The sequence below is a fragment of the Triturus cristatus genome, chromosome 8, assembly GCF_964204655.1.
Source record: "Triturus cristatus chromosome 8, aTriCri1.1, whole genome shotgun sequence".
In the NCBI taxonomy this organism is placed as follows: domain Eukaryota; kingdom Metazoa; phylum Chordata; class Amphibia; order Caudata; family Salamandridae; genus Triturus; species Triturus cristatus.
In genome coordinates this window covers 736,647,669-736,664,768 of record NC_140591.1, presented here as the reverse complement: position 1 = coordinate 736,664,768, position 17,100 = coordinate 736,647,669, and the positions used below count along the sequence as shown (strand labels likewise).

General features: G+C 41.6%; 12 non-coding genes across 12 annotated transcripts; all 12 read right to left on the bottom strand.

Annotated features, from left to right (window-relative positions):
• Positions 1 to 987: 987 nt before the first annotated feature.
• Positions 988 to 1,060, bottom strand: TRNAV-CAC (transfer RNA valine (anticodon CAC)). The gene has a single exon. It is a non-coding gene; the product is annotated as a tRNA-Val (tRNA).
• Positions 1,061 to 3,386: 2,326 nt separating this feature from the next.
• On the bottom strand, positions 3,387 to 3,459 carry TRNAV-CAC (transfer RNA valine (anticodon CAC)). The gene has a single exon. It is a non-coding gene; the product is annotated as a tRNA-Val (tRNA).
• Positions 3,460 to 3,731: 272 nt separating this feature from the next.
• TRNAP-UGG (transfer RNA proline (anticodon UGG)) lies at positions 3,732 to 3,803 on the bottom strand. The gene has a single exon. It is a non-coding gene; the product is annotated as a tRNA-Pro (tRNA).
• Positions 3,804 to 5,773: 1,970 nt separating this feature from the next.
• On the bottom strand, positions 5,774 to 5,846 carry TRNAV-CAC (transfer RNA valine (anticodon CAC)). Its single transcript has one exon. It is a non-coding gene; the product is annotated as a tRNA-Val (tRNA).
• A 272-nt stretch (positions 5,847 to 6,118) lies between these two features.
• Positions 6,119 to 6,190, bottom strand: TRNAP-UGG (transfer RNA proline (anticodon UGG)). The gene has a single exon. It is a non-coding gene; the product is annotated as a tRNA-Pro (tRNA).
• Positions 6,191 to 8,162: 1,972 nt separating this feature from the next.
• On the bottom strand, positions 8,163 to 8,235 carry TRNAV-CAC (transfer RNA valine (anticodon CAC)). The gene has a single exon. It is a non-coding gene; the product is annotated as a tRNA-Val (tRNA).
• A 272-nt stretch (positions 8,236 to 8,507) lies between these two features.
• TRNAP-UGG (transfer RNA proline (anticodon UGG)) lies at positions 8,508 to 8,579 on the bottom strand. Its single transcript has one exon. It is a non-coding gene; the product is annotated as a tRNA-Pro (tRNA).
• Positions 8,580 to 10,558: 1,979 nt separating this feature from the next.
• On the bottom strand, positions 10,559 to 10,631 carry TRNAV-CAC (transfer RNA valine (anticodon CAC)). Its single transcript has one exon. It is a non-coding gene; the product is annotated as a tRNA-Val (tRNA).
• Positions 10,632 to 12,957: 2,326 nt separating this feature from the next.
• Positions 12,958 to 13,030, bottom strand: TRNAV-CAC (transfer RNA valine (anticodon CAC)). The gene has a single exon. It is a non-coding gene; the product is annotated as a tRNA-Val (tRNA).
• A 272-nt stretch (positions 13,031 to 13,302) lies between these two features.
• TRNAP-UGG (transfer RNA proline (anticodon UGG)) lies at positions 13,303 to 13,374 on the bottom strand. Its single transcript has one exon. It is a non-coding gene; the product is annotated as a tRNA-Pro (tRNA).
• A 1,970-nt stretch (positions 13,375 to 15,344) lies between these two features.
• Positions 15,345 to 15,417, bottom strand: TRNAV-CAC (transfer RNA valine (anticodon CAC)). The gene has a single exon. It is a non-coding gene; the product is annotated as a tRNA-Val (tRNA).
• A 272-nt stretch (positions 15,418 to 15,689) lies between these two features.
• TRNAP-UGG (transfer RNA proline (anticodon UGG)) lies at positions 15,690 to 15,761 on the bottom strand. Its single transcript has one exon. It is a non-coding gene; the product is annotated as a tRNA-Pro (tRNA).
• Between the last annotated feature and the right edge of the window lie 1,339 nt (positions 15,762 to 17,100).

Sequence of the window (17,100 nt, the reverse complement as noted above, 5' to 3'; positions counted from 1 at the left end):
CTTGCCAAGAAAACACTACATTCTGGAGCGCTGATGATCAGAACATTCTGCTCCTGAAGGATAGAAAAGACAGCTTGATTGAAATAAAGTCTGTTTATATTGACGCTCTCTCTCTCCCTATATATACATACATGCGTACACACACACACACAGGTATGTCATGCATTTCTTCAGATTTGTTTCAACCATTTACCATTTATTGGAGAATCCCTACTTTTCAAGTGACTGCAAATGAAGTCATCTCTGGCACTTTTTGTGCAAAGTAAGAGACACACATGACACCTTTTTATAAAAGTCATCGGTTTCTTTGTTACTGTGTACTTTCAAAGCATGGGGCTTTCACACGTCAGGTAAACCTGATTACCACTACACAACAAAAGCAGATGCAGCTTTCTTATCTATGTCGTGATAGAACAGTTGTGAATTGAGTAGAAGAAGGGCCCTGATGTGATACTTATTACATGCAGCCTGTAAGATAGTCAAACATGCAGGCTAAGAAGGAAGATGCAAATATCAATGTATTAGAAAAACACCTAAAGGCGAGTGATATGCTTTCATTCATGCATGGCTAGGAAAAATCGCCATACTGTTGCAAACATTCTTACACCACCAACTGGAAATAAATGATTCTGACATTAAACGTAAAGGTGACAATGCATTTGTATCATCACCTTGAGAAGGATCATCTTGGAATTGAGCCGAGGGCCTCTGCACTCAAAGCCAGAAACACTCCACTAAAATAAGATTCCTGTTGGTGCCAACAATTCTCCATGTTAATGCTTGTTCTAGGTGAGCAGTGAACCGATTGCAGGGCTCTTTTGAAAGCAAGGTCTGAGAACCAACAGATACATCCACACGCCGATTACTTTAGTGTTTTGAGAGAATTCCCTTTCTTGGAACGAGATTGCATGAAATAATCTTCAGGGCTTGGACAATTCCATGGCAAAACGGCACCTATCAACATTGTAGCCAACACAATATAACAACTGTTTCTGCCCGGTTTCGAACCGGGGACCTTTCGCGTGTGAGGCGAACGTGATAACCACTACACTACAGAAACAGATACCTACAGTTGATTTTTCTGTAATGAAACTGCTCCGAACTGGCTATTCCATGGGCCTCTGGCTTTAGATTTCTTTCATGCAACCTGCCCGACATCCCTAGCTGAACGCTCGTACATGCCATGCAAGACCAGATGTTTGGTATTAGCTCAGACTGGGCAGGGCTGAAGCATGAGACTCTAGCAAAGAATTATCCACTACTGCAAAGAAAAAATTGATGTTGGTTTTGAAACGCAAACTTCAAAACAACTTGAAAAGAGTACCAAGAAAAGGGCTCGTCCGGGATTTGAACCCAGGACCTCTCGCACCCAAAGCGAGAATCATACCCCTAGACCAACGAGCCCTCAAAATCCTCTTACCTCTCAAAAGCTAATACCGGCTCTAAGCCCGCAATGAAGATCATGCTGGTATCTTTATGATGCTTGGTCTGTGAATACGCATGAAAGTCAGTCTCAACTTACCCTTTCTCAAACGATAGCACTATCATTTACAAGTGTCTCCTTTTATTCCGTCCCAGCTTTGGACACGTCTTACAGGAAGTCAGCCCTTATTTATATATTTCTGCAGTGGCTGAAGCTTAATGAGAAAGAGTAACAAGTTGTTCATAACAACATAAGAAACACATTGTGCATTTTCTCTCAAATACTCCTTCACTTTGTGCCAAAAAAAATACCAAGGTGAATACCTAGGCCACAGATTCAAGCTAAAGATCTTCCTGCTGAATGCAAGGCGCAAAAAAAACTGCATATCGCTGGACTAAAGCATTCCTTGCATAGCCTCTAACATCATAACATAACTGAGCTGCTAGCAGCAAGCTAACCAATACCTTTCTGAAATGAGAATGACATGTGCTTATCTGCTCAATCAGTGCTCAATCAGGCTCGATCAGGCGAGATTTAGAAAAGGTGGAAAGGGTCCAAGTGGATGCCCCTTCCTTTTTAGGGTGGGTCCTGCTGACTATCATAGGATTGCTTGTAAAAGTGGCCAGGGTCAGAGGAAAAGCTGCCAACACTTCTTAGCATTCTCTATAGATGCAGCCATTTTCTGTGACTGTAATTTCGGCCTTTTCCCAGAAGTCTCTATTCTGCCTATGCAAATTAACAAAAGCAGTGCTTATTCCTCACTTGCTCAAATGTCCTTCCTGTCCAGAAAGCTCTGATTAAGCATGCTTATTTTCTTTTTCTGGGATATTTTAAATTGTTTCGCTGTCCAGTCTGTGGCAGTAGAAAGCTGCTTATGATGCCAGGTTTTGATGAATTCCCAAGGTACAAGTACAGAGGAATATATCAGTCTCTAGGATATGGAACTTTTAGCTAACACATCACAATATGTGATGCTTGCCAAGAAAACACTACATTCTGGAGCGCTGATGATCAGAACATTCTGCTCCTGAAGGATAGAAAAGACAGCTTGATTGAAATAAAGTCTGTTTATATTGACGCTCTCTCTCTCCCTATATATACATACATGCGTACACACACACACACACAGGTATGTCATGCATTTCTTCAGATTTGTTTCAACCATTTACCATTTATTGGAGAATCCCTACTTTTCAAGTGACTGCAAATGAAGTCATCTCTGGCACTTTTTGTGCAAAGTAAGAGACACACATGACACCTTTTTATAAAAGTCATCGGTTTCTTTGTTACTGTGTACTTTCAAAGCATGGGGCTTTCACACGTCAGGTAAACCTGATTACCACTACACAACAAAAGCAGATGCAGCTTTCTTATCTATGTCGTGATAGAACAGTTGTGAATTGAGTAGAAGAAGGGCCCTGATGTGATACTTATTACATGCAGCCTGTAAGATAGTCAAACATGCAGGCTAGGAAGGAAGATGCAAATATCAATGTATTAGAAAAACACCTAAAGGCGAGTGATATGCTTTCATTCATGCATGGCTAGGAAAAATCGCCATACTGTTGCAAACATTCTTACACCACCAACTGGAAATAAATGATTCTGACATTAAACGTAAAGGTGACAATGCATTTGTATCATCACCTTGAGAAGGATCATCTTGGAATTGAGCCGAGGGCCTCTGCACTCAAAGCCAGAAACACTCCACTAAAATAAGATTCCTGTTGGTGCCAACAATTCTCCATGTTAATGCTTGTTCTAGGTGAGCAGTGAACCGATTGCAGGGCTCTTTTGAAAGCAAGGTCTGAGAACCAACAGATACATCCACACGCCGATTACTTTAGTGTTTTGAGAGAATTCCCTTTCTTGGAACGAGATTGCATGAAATAATCTTCAGGGCTTGGACAATTCCATGGCAAAACGGCACCTATCAACATTGTAGCCAACACAATATAACAACTGTTTCTGCCCGGTTTCGAACCGGGGACCTTTCGCGTGTGAGGCGAACGTGATAACCACTACACTACAGAAACAGATACCTACAGTTGATTTTTCTGTAATGAAACTGCTCCGAACTGGCTATTCCATGGGCCTCTGGCTTTAGATTTCTTTCATGCAACCTGCCCGACATCCCTAGCTGAACGCTCGTACATGCCATGCAAGACCAGATGTTTGGTATTAGCTCAGACTGGGCAGGGCTGAAGCATGAGACTCTAGCAAAGAATTATCCACTACTGCAAAGAAAAAATTGATGTTGGTTTTGAAACGCAAACTTCAAAACAACTTGAAAAGAGTACCAAGAAAAGGGCTCGTCCGGGATTTGAACCCGGGACCTCTCGCACCCAAAGCGAGAATCATACCCCTAGACCAACGAGCCCTCAAAATCCTCTTACCTCTCAAAAGCTAATACCGGCTCTAAGCCCGCAATGAAGATCATGCTGGTATCTTTATGATGCTTGGTCTGTGAATACGCATGAAAGTCAGTCTCAACTTACCCTTTCTCAAACGATAGCACTATCATTTACAAGTGTCTCCTTTTATTCCGTCCCAGCTTTGGACACGTCTTACAGGAAGTCAGCCCTTATTTATATATTTCTGCAGTGGCTGAAGCTTAATGAGAAAGAGTAACAAGTTGTTCATAACAACATAAGAAACACATTGTGCATTTTCTCTCAAATACTCCTTCACTTTGTGCCAAAAGAAATACCAAGGTGAATACCTAGGCCACAGATTCAAGCTAAAGATCTTCCTGCTGAATGCAAGGCGCAATAAAAACTGCATATCGCTGGACTAAAGCATTCCTTGCATAGCCTCTAACATCATAACATAACTGAGCTGCTAGCAGCAAGCTAACCAATACCTTTCTGAAATGAGAATGACATGTGCTTATCTGCTCAATCAGTGCTCAATCAGGCGAGATTTAGAAAAGGTGGAAAGGGTCCAAGTGGATGCCCCTTCCTTTTTAGGGTGGGTCCTGCTGACTATCATAGGATTGCTTGTAAAAGTGGTCAGGGTCAGAGGAAAAGCTGCCAACACTTCTTAGCGTTCTCTATAGATGCAGCCATTTTCTGTGACTGTAATTTCGGCCTTTTCCCAGAAGTCTCTATTCTGCCTATGCAAATTAACAAAAGCAGTGCTTATTCCTCACTTGCTCAAATGTCCTTCCTGTCCAGAAAGCTCTGATTAAGCATGCTTATTTTCTTTTTCTGGGATATTTTAAATTGTTTCGCTGTCCAGTCTGTGGCAGTAGAAAGCTGCTTATGATGCCAGGTTTTGATGAATCCCCAAGGTACAAGTACAGAGGAATATATCTGTCTCTAGGATATGGAACTTTTAGCTAACACATCACAATATGTGATGCTTGCCAAGAAAACACTACATTCTGGAGCGCTGATGATCAGAACATTCTGCTCCTGAAGGATAGAAAAGACAGCTTGATTGAAATAAAGTCTGTTTATATTGACGCTCTCTCTCTCCCTATATATACATACATGCATACACACACACACACAGGTATGTCATGCATTTCTTCAGATTTGTTTCAACCATTTACCATTTATTGGAGAATCCCTACTTTTCAAGTGACTGCAAATGAAGTCATCTCTGGCACTTTTTGAGCAAAGTAAGAGACACACATGACACCTTTTTATAAAAGTCATCGGTTTCTTTGTTACTGTGTACTTTCAAAGCATGGGGCTTTCACACGTCAGGTAAACCTGATTACCACTACACAACAAAAGCAGATGCAGCTTTCTTATCTATGTCGTGATAGAACAGTTGTGAATTGAGTAGAAGAAGGGCCCTGATGTGATACTTATTACATGCAGCCTGTAAGATAGTCAAACATGCAGGCTAGGAAGGAAGATGCAAATATCAATGTATTAGAAAAACACCTAAAGGCGAGTGATATGCTTTCATTCATGCATGGCTAGGAAAAATCGCCATACTGTTGCAAACATTCTTACACCACCAACTGGAAATAAATGATTCTGACATTAAACGTAAAGGTGACAATGCATTTGTATCATCACCTTGAGAAGGATCATCTTGGAATTGAGCCGAGGGCCTCTGCACTCAAAGCCAGAAACACTCCACTAAAATAAGATTCCTGTTGGTGCCAACAATTCTCCATGTTAATGCTTGTTCTAGGTGAGCAGTGAACCGATTGCAGGGCTCTTTTGAAAGCAAGGTCTGAGAACCAACAGATACATCCACACGCCGATTACTTTAGTGTTTTGAGAGAATTCCCTTTCTTGGAACGAGATTGCATGAAATAATCTTCAGGGCTTGGACAATTCCATGGCAAAACGGCACCTATCAACATTGTAGCCAACACAATATAACAACTGTTTCTGCCCGGTTTCGAACCGGGGACCTTTCGCGTGTGAGGCGAACGTGATAACCACTACACTACAGAAACAGATACCTACAGTTGATTTTTCTGTAATGAAACTGCTCCGAACTGGCTATTCCATGGGCCTCTGGCTTTAGATTTCTTTCATGCAACCTGCCCGACATCCCTAGCTGAACGCTCGTACATGCCATGCAAGACCAGATGTTTGGTATTAGCTCAGATTGGGCAGGGCTGAAGCATGAGACTCTAGCAAAGAATTATCCACTACTGCAAAGAAAAAATTGATGTTGGTTTTGAAACGCAAACTTCAAAACAACTTGAAAAGAGTACCAAGAAAAGGGCTCGTCCGGGATTTGAACCCGGGACCTCTCGCACCCAAAGCGAGAATCATACCCCTAGACCAACGAGCCCTCAAAATCCTCTTACCGCTCAAAAGCTAATACCGGCTCTAAGCCCGCAATGAAGATCATGCTGGTATCTTTATGATGCTTGGTCTGTGAATACGCATGAAAGTCAGTCTCAACTTACCCTTTCTCAAACGATAGCACTATCATTTACAAGTGTCTCCTTTTATTCCGTCCCAGCTTTGGACACGTCTTACAGGAAGTCAGCCCTTATTTATATATTTCTGCAGTGGCTGAAGCTTAATGAGAAAGAGTAACAAGTTGTTCATAATAACATAAGAAACACATTGTGCATTTGCTCTCAAATACTCCTTCACTTTGTGCCAAAAGAAATACCAAGGTGAATACCTAGGCCACAGATTCAAGCTAAAGATCTTCCTGGTGAAGGCAAGGCGCAATAAAAACTGCATATCGCTGGACTAAAGCATTCCTTGCATAGCCTCTAACATCATAACATAACTGAGCTGCTAGCAGCAAGCTAACCAATACCTTTCTGAAATGAGAATGACATGTGCTTATCTGCTCAATCAGTGCTCAATCAGGCGAGATTTAGAAAAGGTGGAAAGGGTCCAAGTGGATGCCCCTTCCTTTTTAGGGTGGGTCCTGCTGACTATCATAGGATTGCTTGTAAAAGTGGCCAGGGTCAGAGGAAAAGCTGCCAACACTTCTTAGCATTCTCTATAGATGCAGCCATTTTCTGTGACTGTAATTTCGGCCTTTTCCCAGAAGTCTCTATTCTGCCTATGCAAATTAACAAAAGCAGTGCTTATTCCTCACTTGCTCAAATGTCCTTCCTGTCCAGAAAGCTCTGATTAAGCATGCTTATTTTCTTTTTCTGGGATATTTTAAATTGTTTCGCTGTCCAGTCTGTGGCAGTAGAAAGCTGCTTATGATGCCAGGTTTTGATGAATTCCCAAGGTACAAGTACAGAGGAATATATCAGTCTCTAGGATATGGAACTTTTAGCTAACACATCACAATATGTGATGCTTGCCAAGAAAACACTACATTCTGGAGCGCTGATGATCAGAACATTCTGCTCCTGAAGGATAGAAAAGACAGCTTGATTGAAATAAAGTCTGTTTATATTGACGCTCTCTCTCTCCCTATATATACATACATGCGTACACACACACACACACAGGTATGTCATGCATTTCTTCAGATTTGTTTCAACCATTTACCATTTATTGGAGAATCCCTACTTTTCAAGTGACTGCAAATGAAGTCATCTCTGGCACTTTTTGTGCAAAGTAAGAGACACACATGACACCTTTTTATAAAAGTCATCGGTTTCTTTGTTACTGTGTACTTTCAAAGCATGGGGCTTTCACACGTCAGGTAAACCTGATTACCACTACACAACAAAAGCAGATGCAGCTTTCTTATCTATGTCGTGATAGAACAGTTGTGAATTGAGTAGAAGAAGGGCCCTGATGTGATACTTATTACATGCAGCCTGTAAGATAGTCAAACATGCAGGCTAGGAAGGAAGATGCAAATATCAATGTATTAGAAAAACACCTAAAGGCGAGTGATATGCTTTCATTCATGCATGGCTAGGAAAAATCGCCATACTGTTGCAAACATTCTTACACCACCAACTGGAAATAAATGATTCTGACATTAAACGTAAAGGTGACAATGCATTTGTATCATCACCTTGAGAAGGATCATCTTGGAATTGAGCCGAGGGCCTCTGCACTCAAAGCCAGAAACACTCCACTAAAATAAGATTCCTGTTGGTGCCAACAATTCTCCATGTTAATGCTTGTTCTAGGTGAGCAGTGAACCGATTGCAGGGCTCTTTTGAAAGCAAGGTCTGAGAACCAACAGATACATCCACACGCCGATTACTTTAGTGTTTTGAGAGAATTCCCTTTCTTGGAACGAGATTGCATGAAATAATCTTCAGGGCTTGGACAATTCCATGGCAAAACGGCACCTATCAACATTGTAGCCAACACAATATAACAACTGTTTCTGCCCGGTTTCGAACCGGGGACCTTTCGCGTGTGAGGCGAACGTGATAACCACTACACTACAGAAACAGATACCTACAGTTGATTTTTCTGTAATGAAACTGCTCCGAACTGGCTATTCCATGGGCCTCTGGCTTTAGATTTCTTTCATGCAACCTGCCCGACATCCCTAGCTGAACGCTCGTACATGCCATGCAAGACCAGATGTTTGGTATTAGCTCAGACTGGGCAGGGCTGAAGCATGAGACTCTAGCAAAGAATTATCCACTACTGCAAAGAAAAAATTGATGTTGGTTTTGAAACGCAAACTTCAAAACAACTTGAAAAGAGTACCAAGAAAAGGGCTCGTCCGGGATTTGAACCCGGGACCTCTCGCACCCAAAGCGAGAATCATACCCCTAGACCAACGAGCCCTCAAAATCCTCTTACCTCTCAAAAGCTAATACCGGCTCTAAGCCCGCAATGAAGATCATGCTGGTATCTTTATGATGCTTGGTCTGTGAATACGCATGAAAGTCAGTCTCAACTTACCCTTTCTCAAACGATAGCACTATCATTTACAAGTGTCTCCTTTTATTCCGTCCCAGCTTTGGACACGTCTTACAGGAAGTCAGCCCTTATTTATATATTTCTGCAGTGGCTGAAGCTTAATGAGAAAGAGTAACAAGTTGTTCATAACAACATAAGAAACACATTGTGCATTTTCTCTCAAATACTCCTTCACTTTGTGCCAAAAGAAATACCAAGGTGAATACCTAGGCCACAGATTCAAGCTAAAGATCTTCCTGCTGAATGCAAGGCGCAATAAAAACTGCATATCGCTGGACTAAAGCATTCCTTGCATAGCCTCTAACATCATAACATAACTGAGCTGCTAGCAGCAAGCTAACCAATACCTTTCTGAAATGAGAATGACATGTGCTTATCTGCTCAATCAGTGCTCAATTGGCTCGATCAGGCGAGATTTAGAAAAGGTGGAAAGGGTCCAAGTGGATGCCCCTTCCTTTTTAGGGTGGGTCCTGCTGACTATCATAGGATTGCTTGTAAAAGTGGCCAGGGTCAGAGGAAAAGCTGCCAACACTTCTTAGCGTTCTCTATAGATGCAGCCATTTTCTGTGACTGTAATTTCGGCCTTTTCCCAGAAATCTCTATTCTGCCTATGCAAATTAACAAAAGCAGTGCTTATTCCTCACTTGCTCAAATGTCCTTCCTGTCCAGAAAGCTCTGATTAAGCATGCTTATTTTCTTTTTCTGGGATATTTTAAATTGTTTCGCTGTCCAGTCTGTGGCAGTAGAAAGCTGCTTATGATGCCAGGTTTTGATGAATCCCCAAGGTACAAGTACAGAGGAATATATCAGTCTCTAGGATATGGAACTTTTAGCTAACACATCACAATATGTGATGCTTGCCAAGAAAACACTACATTCTGGAGCGCTGATGATCAGAACATTCTGCTCCTGAAGGATAGAAAAGACAGCTTGATTGAAATAAAGTCTGTTTATATTGACGCTCTCTCTCTCCCTATATATACATACATGCGTACACACACACACACAGGTATGTCATGCATTTCTTCAGATTTGTTTCAACCATTTACCATTTATTGGAGAATCCCTACTTTTCAAGTGACTGCAAATGAAGTCATCTCTGGCACTTTTTGTGCAAAGTAAGAGACACACATGACACCTTTTTATAAAAGTCATCGGTTTCTTTGTTACTGTGTACTTTCAAAGCATGGGGCTTTCACACGTCAGGTAAACCTGATTACCACTACACAACAAAAGCAGATGCAGCTTTCTTATCTATGTCGTGATAGAACAGTTGTGAATTGAGTAGAAGAAGGGCCCTGATGTGATACTTATTACATGCAGCCTGTATGATAGTCAAACATGCAGGCTAAGAAGGAAGATGCAAATATCAATGTATTAGAAAAACACCTAAAGGCGAGTGATATGCTTTCATTCATGCATGGCTAGGAAAAATCGCCATACTGTTGCAAACATTCTTACACCACCAACTGGAAATAAATGATTCTGACATTAAACGTAAAGGTGACAATGCATTTGTATCATCACCTTGAGAAGGATCATCTTGGAATTGAGCCGAGGGCCTCTGCACTCAAAGCCAGAAACACTCCACTAAAATAAGATTCCTGTTGGTGCCAACAATTCTCCATGTTAATGCTTGTTCTAGGTGAGCAGTGAACCGATTGCAGGGCTCTTTTGAAAGCAAGGTCTGAGAACCAACAGATACATCCACACGCCGATTACTTTAGTGTTTTGAGAGAATTCCCTTTCTTGGAACGAGATTGCATGAAATAATCTTCAGGGCTTGGACAATTCCATGGCAAAACGGCACCTATCAACATTGTAGCCAACACAATATAACAACTGTTTCTGCCCGGTTTCGAACCGGGGACCTTTCGCGTGTGAGGCGAACGTGATAACCACTACACTACAGAAACAGATACCTACAGTTGATTTTTCTGTAATGAAACTGCTCCGAACTGGCTATTCCATGGGCCTCTGGCTTTAGATTTCTTTCATGCAACCTGCCCGACATCCCTAGCTGAACGCTCGTACATGCCATGCAAGACCAGATGTTTGGTATTAGCTCAGACTGGGCAGGGCTGAAGCATGAGACTCTAGCAAAGAATTATCCACTACTGCAAAGAAAAAATTGATGTTGGTTTTGAAACGCAAACTTCAAAACAACTTGAAAAGAGTACCAAGAAAAGGGCTCGTCCGGGATTTGAACCCAGGACCTCTCGCACCCAAAGCGAGAATCATACCCCTAGACCAACGAGCCCTCAAAATCCTCTTACCTCTCAAAAGCTAATACCGGCTCTAAGCCCGCAATGAAGATCATGCTGGTATCTTTATGATGCTTGGTCTGTGAATACGCATGAAAGTCAGTCTCAACTTACCCTTTCTCAAACGATAGCACTATCATTTACAAGTGTCTCCTTTTATTCCGTCCCAGCTTTGGACACGTCTTACAGGAAGTCAGCCCTTATTTATATATTTCTGCAGTGGCTGAAGCTTAATGAGAAAGAGTAACAAGTTGTTCATAACAACATAAGAAACACATTGTGCATTTTCTCTCAAATACTCCTTCACTTTGTGCCAAAAAAAATACCAAGGTGAATACCTAGGCCACAGATTCAAGCTAAAGATCTTCCTGCTGAATGCAAGGCGCAAAAAAAACTGCATATCGCTGGACTAAAGCATTCCTTGCATAGCCTCTAACATCATAACATAACTGAGCTGCTAGCAGCAAGCTAACCAATACCTTTCTGAAATGAGAATGACATGTGCTTATCTGCTCAATCAGTGCTCAATCAGGCTCGATCAGGCGAGATTTAGAAAAGGTGGAAAGGGTCCAAGTGGATGCCCCTTCCTTTTTAGGGTGGGTCCTGCTGACTATCATAGGATTGCTTGTAAAAGTGGCCAGGGTCAGAGGAAAAGCTGCCAACACTTCTTAGCATTCTCTATAGATGCAGCCATTTTCTGTGACTGTAATTTCGGCCTTTTCCCAGAAGTCTCTATTCTGCCTATGCAAATTAACAAAAGCAGTGCTTATTCCTCACTTGCTCAAATGTCCTTCCTGTCCAGAAAGCTCTGATTAAGCATGCTTATTTTCTTTTTCTGGGATATTTTAAATTGTTTCGCTGTCCAGTCTGTGGCAGTAGAAAGCTGCTTATGATGCCAGGTTTTGATGAATTCCCAAGGTACAAGTACAGAGGAATATATCAGTCTCTAGGATATGGAACTTTTAGCTAACACATCACAATATGTGATGCTTGCCAAGAAAACACTACATTCTGGAGCGCTGATGATCAGAACATTCTGCTCCTGAAGGATAGAAAAGACAGCTTGATTGAAATAAAGTCTGTTTATATTGACGCTCTCTCTCTCCCTATATATACATACATGCGTACACACACACACACACAGGTATGTCATGCATTTCTTCAGATTTGTTTCAACCATTTACCATTTATTGGAGAATCCCTACTTTTCAAGTGACTGCAAATGAAGTCATCTCTGGCACTTTTTGTGCAAAGTAAGAGACACACATGACACCTTTTTATAAAAGTCATCGGTTTCTTTGTTACTGTGTACTTTCAAAACATGGGGCTTTCACACGTCAGGTAAACCTGATTACCACTACACAACAAAAGCAGATGCAGCTTTCTTATCTATGTCGTGATAGAACAGTTGTGAATTGAGTAGAAGAAGGGCCCTGATGTGATACTTATTACATGCAGCCTGTAAGATAGTCAAACATGCAGGCTAGGAAGGAAGATGCAAATATCAATGTATTAGAAAAACACCTAAAGGCGAGTGATATGCTTTCATTCATGCATGGCTAGGAAAAATCGCCATACTGTTGCAAACATTCTTACACCACCAACTGGAAATAAATGATTCTGACATTAAACGTAAAGGTGACAATGCATTTGTATCATCACCTTGAGAAGGATCATCTTGGAATTGAGCCGAGGGCCTCTGCACTCAAAGCCAGAAACACTCCACTAAAATAAGATTCCTGTTGGTGCCAACAATTCTCCATGTTAATGCTTGTTCTAGGTGAGCAGTGAACCGATTGCAGGGCTCTTTTGAAAGCAAGGTCTGAGAACCAACAGATACATCCACACGCCGATTACTTTAGTGTTTTGAGAGAATTCCCTTTCTTGGAACGAGATTGCATGAAATAATCTTCAGGGATTGGACAATTCCATGGCAAAACGGCACCTATCAACATTGTAGCCAACACAATATAACAACTGTTTCTGCCCGGTTTCGAACCGGGGACCTTTCGCGTGTGAGGCGAACGTGATAACCACTACACTACAGAAACAGATACCTACAGTTGATTTTTCTGTAATGAAACTGCTCCGAACTGGCTATTCCATGGGCCTCTGGCTTTAGATTTCTTTCATGCAACCTGCCCGACATCCCTAGCTGAACGCTCGTACATGCCATGCAAGACCAGATGTTTGGTATTAGCTCAGACTGGGCAGGGCTGAAGCATGAGACTCTAGCAAAGAATTATCCACTACTGCAAAGAAAAAATTGATGTTGGTTTTGAAACGCAAACTTCAAAACAACTTGAAAAGAGTACCAAGAAAAGGGCTCGTCCGGGATTTGAACCCGGGACCTCTCGCACCCAAAGCGAGAATCATACCCCTAGACCAACGAGCCCTCAAAATCCTCTTACCTCTCAAAAGCTAATACCGGCTCTAAGCCCGCAATGAAGATCATGCTGGTATCTTTATGATGCTTGGTCTGTGAATACGCATGAAAGTCAGTCTCAACTTACCCTTTCTCAAACGATAGCACTATCATTTACAAGTGTCTCCTTTTATTCCGTCCCAGCTTTGGACACGTCTTACAGGAAGTCAGCCCTTATTTATATATTTCTGCAGTGGCTGAAGCTTAATGAGAAAGAGTAACAAGTTGTTCATAACAACATAAGAAACACATTGTGCATTTTCTCTCAAATACTCCTTCACTTTGTGCCAAAAGAAATACCAAGGTGAATACCTAGGCCACAGATTCAAGCTAAAGATCTTCCTGCTGAATGCAAGGCGCAATAAAAACTGCATATCGCTGGACTAAAGCATTCCTTGCATAGCCTCTAACATCATAACATAACTGAGCTGCTAGCAGCAAGCTAACCAATACCTTTCTGAAATGAGAATGACATGTGCTTATCTGCTCAATCAGTGCTCAATCAGGCGAGATTTAGAAAAGGTGGAAAGGGTCCAAGTGGATGCCCCTTCCTTTTTAGGGTGGGTCCTGCTGACTATCATAGGATTGCTTGTAAAAGTGGTCAGGGTCAGAGGAAAAGCTGCCAACACTTCTTAGCGTTCTCTATAGATGCAGCCATTTTCTGTGACTGTAATTTCGGCCTTTTCCCAGAAGTCTCTATTCTGCCTATGCAAATTAACAAAAGCAGTGCTTATTCCTCACTTGCTCAAATGTCCTTCCTGTCCAGAAAGCTCTGATTAAGCATGCTTATTTTCTTTTTCTGGGATATTTTAAATTGTTTCGCTGTCCAGTCTGTGGCAGTAGAAAGCTGCTTATGATGCCAGGTTTTGATGAATCCCCAAGGTACAAGTACAGAGGAATATATCTGTCTCTAGGATATGGAACTTTTAGCTAACACATCACAATATGTGATGCTTGCCAAGAAAACACTACATTCTGGAGCGCTGATGATCAGAACATTCTGCTCCTGAAGGATAGAAAAGACAGCTTGATTGAAATAAAGTCTGTTTATATTGACGCTCTCTCTCTCCCTATATATACATACATGCATACACACACACACACAGGTATGTCATGCATTTCTTCAGATTTGTTTCAACCATTTACCATTTATTGGAGAATCCCTACTTTTCAAGTGACTGCAAATGAAGTCATCTCTGGCACTTTTTGAGCAAAGTAAGAGACACACATGACACCTTTTTATAAAAGTCATCGGTTTCTTTGTTACTGTGTACTTTCAAAGCATGGGGCTTTCACACGTCAGGTAAACCTGATTACCACTACACAACAAAAGCAGATGCAGCTTTCTTATCTATGTCGTGATAGAACAGTTGTGAATTGAGTAGAAGAAGGGCCCTGATGTGATACTTATTACATGCAGCCTGTAAGATAGTCAAACATGCAGGCTAGGAAGGAAGATGCAAATATCAATGTATTAGAAAAACACCTAAAGGCGAGTGATATGCTTTCATTCATGCATGGCTAGGAAAAATCGCCATACTGTTGCAAACATTCTTACACCACCAACTGGAAATAAATGATTCTGACATTAAACGTAAAGGTGACAATGCATTTGTATCATCACCTTGAGAAGGATCATCTTGGAATTGAGCCGAGGGCCTCTGCACTCAAAGCCAGAAACACTCCACTAAAATAAGATTCCTGTTGGTGCCAACAATTCTCCATGTTAATGCTTGTTCTAGGTGAGCAGTGAACCGATTGCAGGGCTCTTTTGAAAGCAAGGTCTGAGAACCAACAGATACATCCACACGCCGATTACTTTAGTGTTTTGAGAGAATTCCCTTTCTTGGAACGAGATTGCATGAAATAATCTTCAGGGCTTGGACAATTCCATGGCAAAACGGCACCTATCAACATTGTAGCCAACACAATATAACAACTGTTTCTGCCCGGTTTCGAACCGGGGACCTTTCGCGTGTGAGGCGAACGTGATAACCACTACACTACAGAAACAGATACCTACAGTTGATTTTTCTGTAATGAAACTGCTCCGAACTGGCTATTCCATGGGCCTCTGGCTTTAGATTTCTTTCATGCAACCTGCCCGACATCCCTAGCTGAACGCTCGTACATGCCATGCAAGACCAGATGTTTGGTATTAGCTCAGATTGGGCAGGGCTGAAGCATGAGACTCTAGCAAAGAATTATCCACTACTGCAAAGAAAAAATTGATGTTGGTTTTGAAACGCAAACTTCAAAACAACTTGAAAAGAGTACCAAGAAAAGGGCTCGTCCGGGATTTGAACCCGGGACCTCTCGCACCCAAAGCGAGAATCATACCCCTAGACCAACGAGCCCTCAAAATCCTCTTACCGCTCAAAAGCTAATACCGGCTCTAAGCCCGCAATGAAGATCATGCTGGTATCTTTATGATGCTTGGTCTGTGAATACGCATGAAAGTCAGTCTCAACTTACCCTTTCTCAAACGATAGCACTATCATTTACAAGTGTCTCCTTTTATTCCGTCCCAGCTTTGGACACGTCTTACAGGAAGTCAGCCCTTATTTATATATTTCTGCAGTGGCTGAAGCTTAATGAGAAAGAGTAACAAGTTGTTCATAATAACATAAGAAACACATTGTGCATTTGCTCTCAAATACTCCTTCACTTTGTGCCAAAAGAAATACCAAGGTGAATACCTAGGCCACAGATTCAAGCTAAAGATCTTCCTGGTGAAGGCAAGGCGCAATAAAAACTGCATATCGCTGGACTAAAGCATTCCTTGCATAGCCTCTAACATCATAACATAACTGAGCTGCTAGCAGCAAGCTAACCAATACCTTTCTGAAATGAGAATGACATGTGCTTATCTGCTCAATCAGTGCTCAATCAGGCGAGATTTAGAAAAGGTGGAAAGGGTCCAAGTGGATGCCCCTTCCTTTTTAGGGTGGGTCCTGCTGACTATCATAGGATTGCTTGTAAAAGTGGCCAGGGTCAGAGGAAAAGCTGCCAACACTTCTTAGCATTCTCTATAGATGCAGCCATTTTCTGTGACTGTAATTTCGGCCTTTTCCCAGAAGTCTCTATTCTGCCTATGCAAATTAACAAAAGCAGTGCTTATTCCTCACTTGCTCAAATGTCCTTCCTGTCCAGAAAGCTCTGATTAAGCATGCTTATTTTCTTTTTCTGGGATATTTTAAATTGTTTCGCTGTCCAGTCTGTGGCAGTAGAAAGCTGCTTATGATGCCAGGTTTTGATGAATTCCCAAGGTACAAGTACAGAGGAATATATCAGTCTCTAGGATATGGAACTTTTAGCTAACACATCACAATATGTGATGCTTGCCAAGAAAACACTACATTCTGGAGCGCTGATGATCAGAACATTCTGCTCCTGAAGGATAGAAAAGACAGCTTGATTGAAATAAAGTCTGTTTATATTGACGCTCTCTCTCTCCCTATATATACATACATGCGTACACACACACACACACAGGTATGTCATGCATTTCTTCAGATTTGTTTCAACCATTTACCATTTATTGGAGAATCCCTACTTTTCAAGTGACTGCAAATGAAGTCATCTCTGGCACTTTTTGTGCAAAGTAAGAGACACACATGACACCTTTTTATAAAAGTCATCGGTTTCTTTGTTACTGTGTACTTTCAAAGCATGGGGCTTTCACACGTCAGGTAA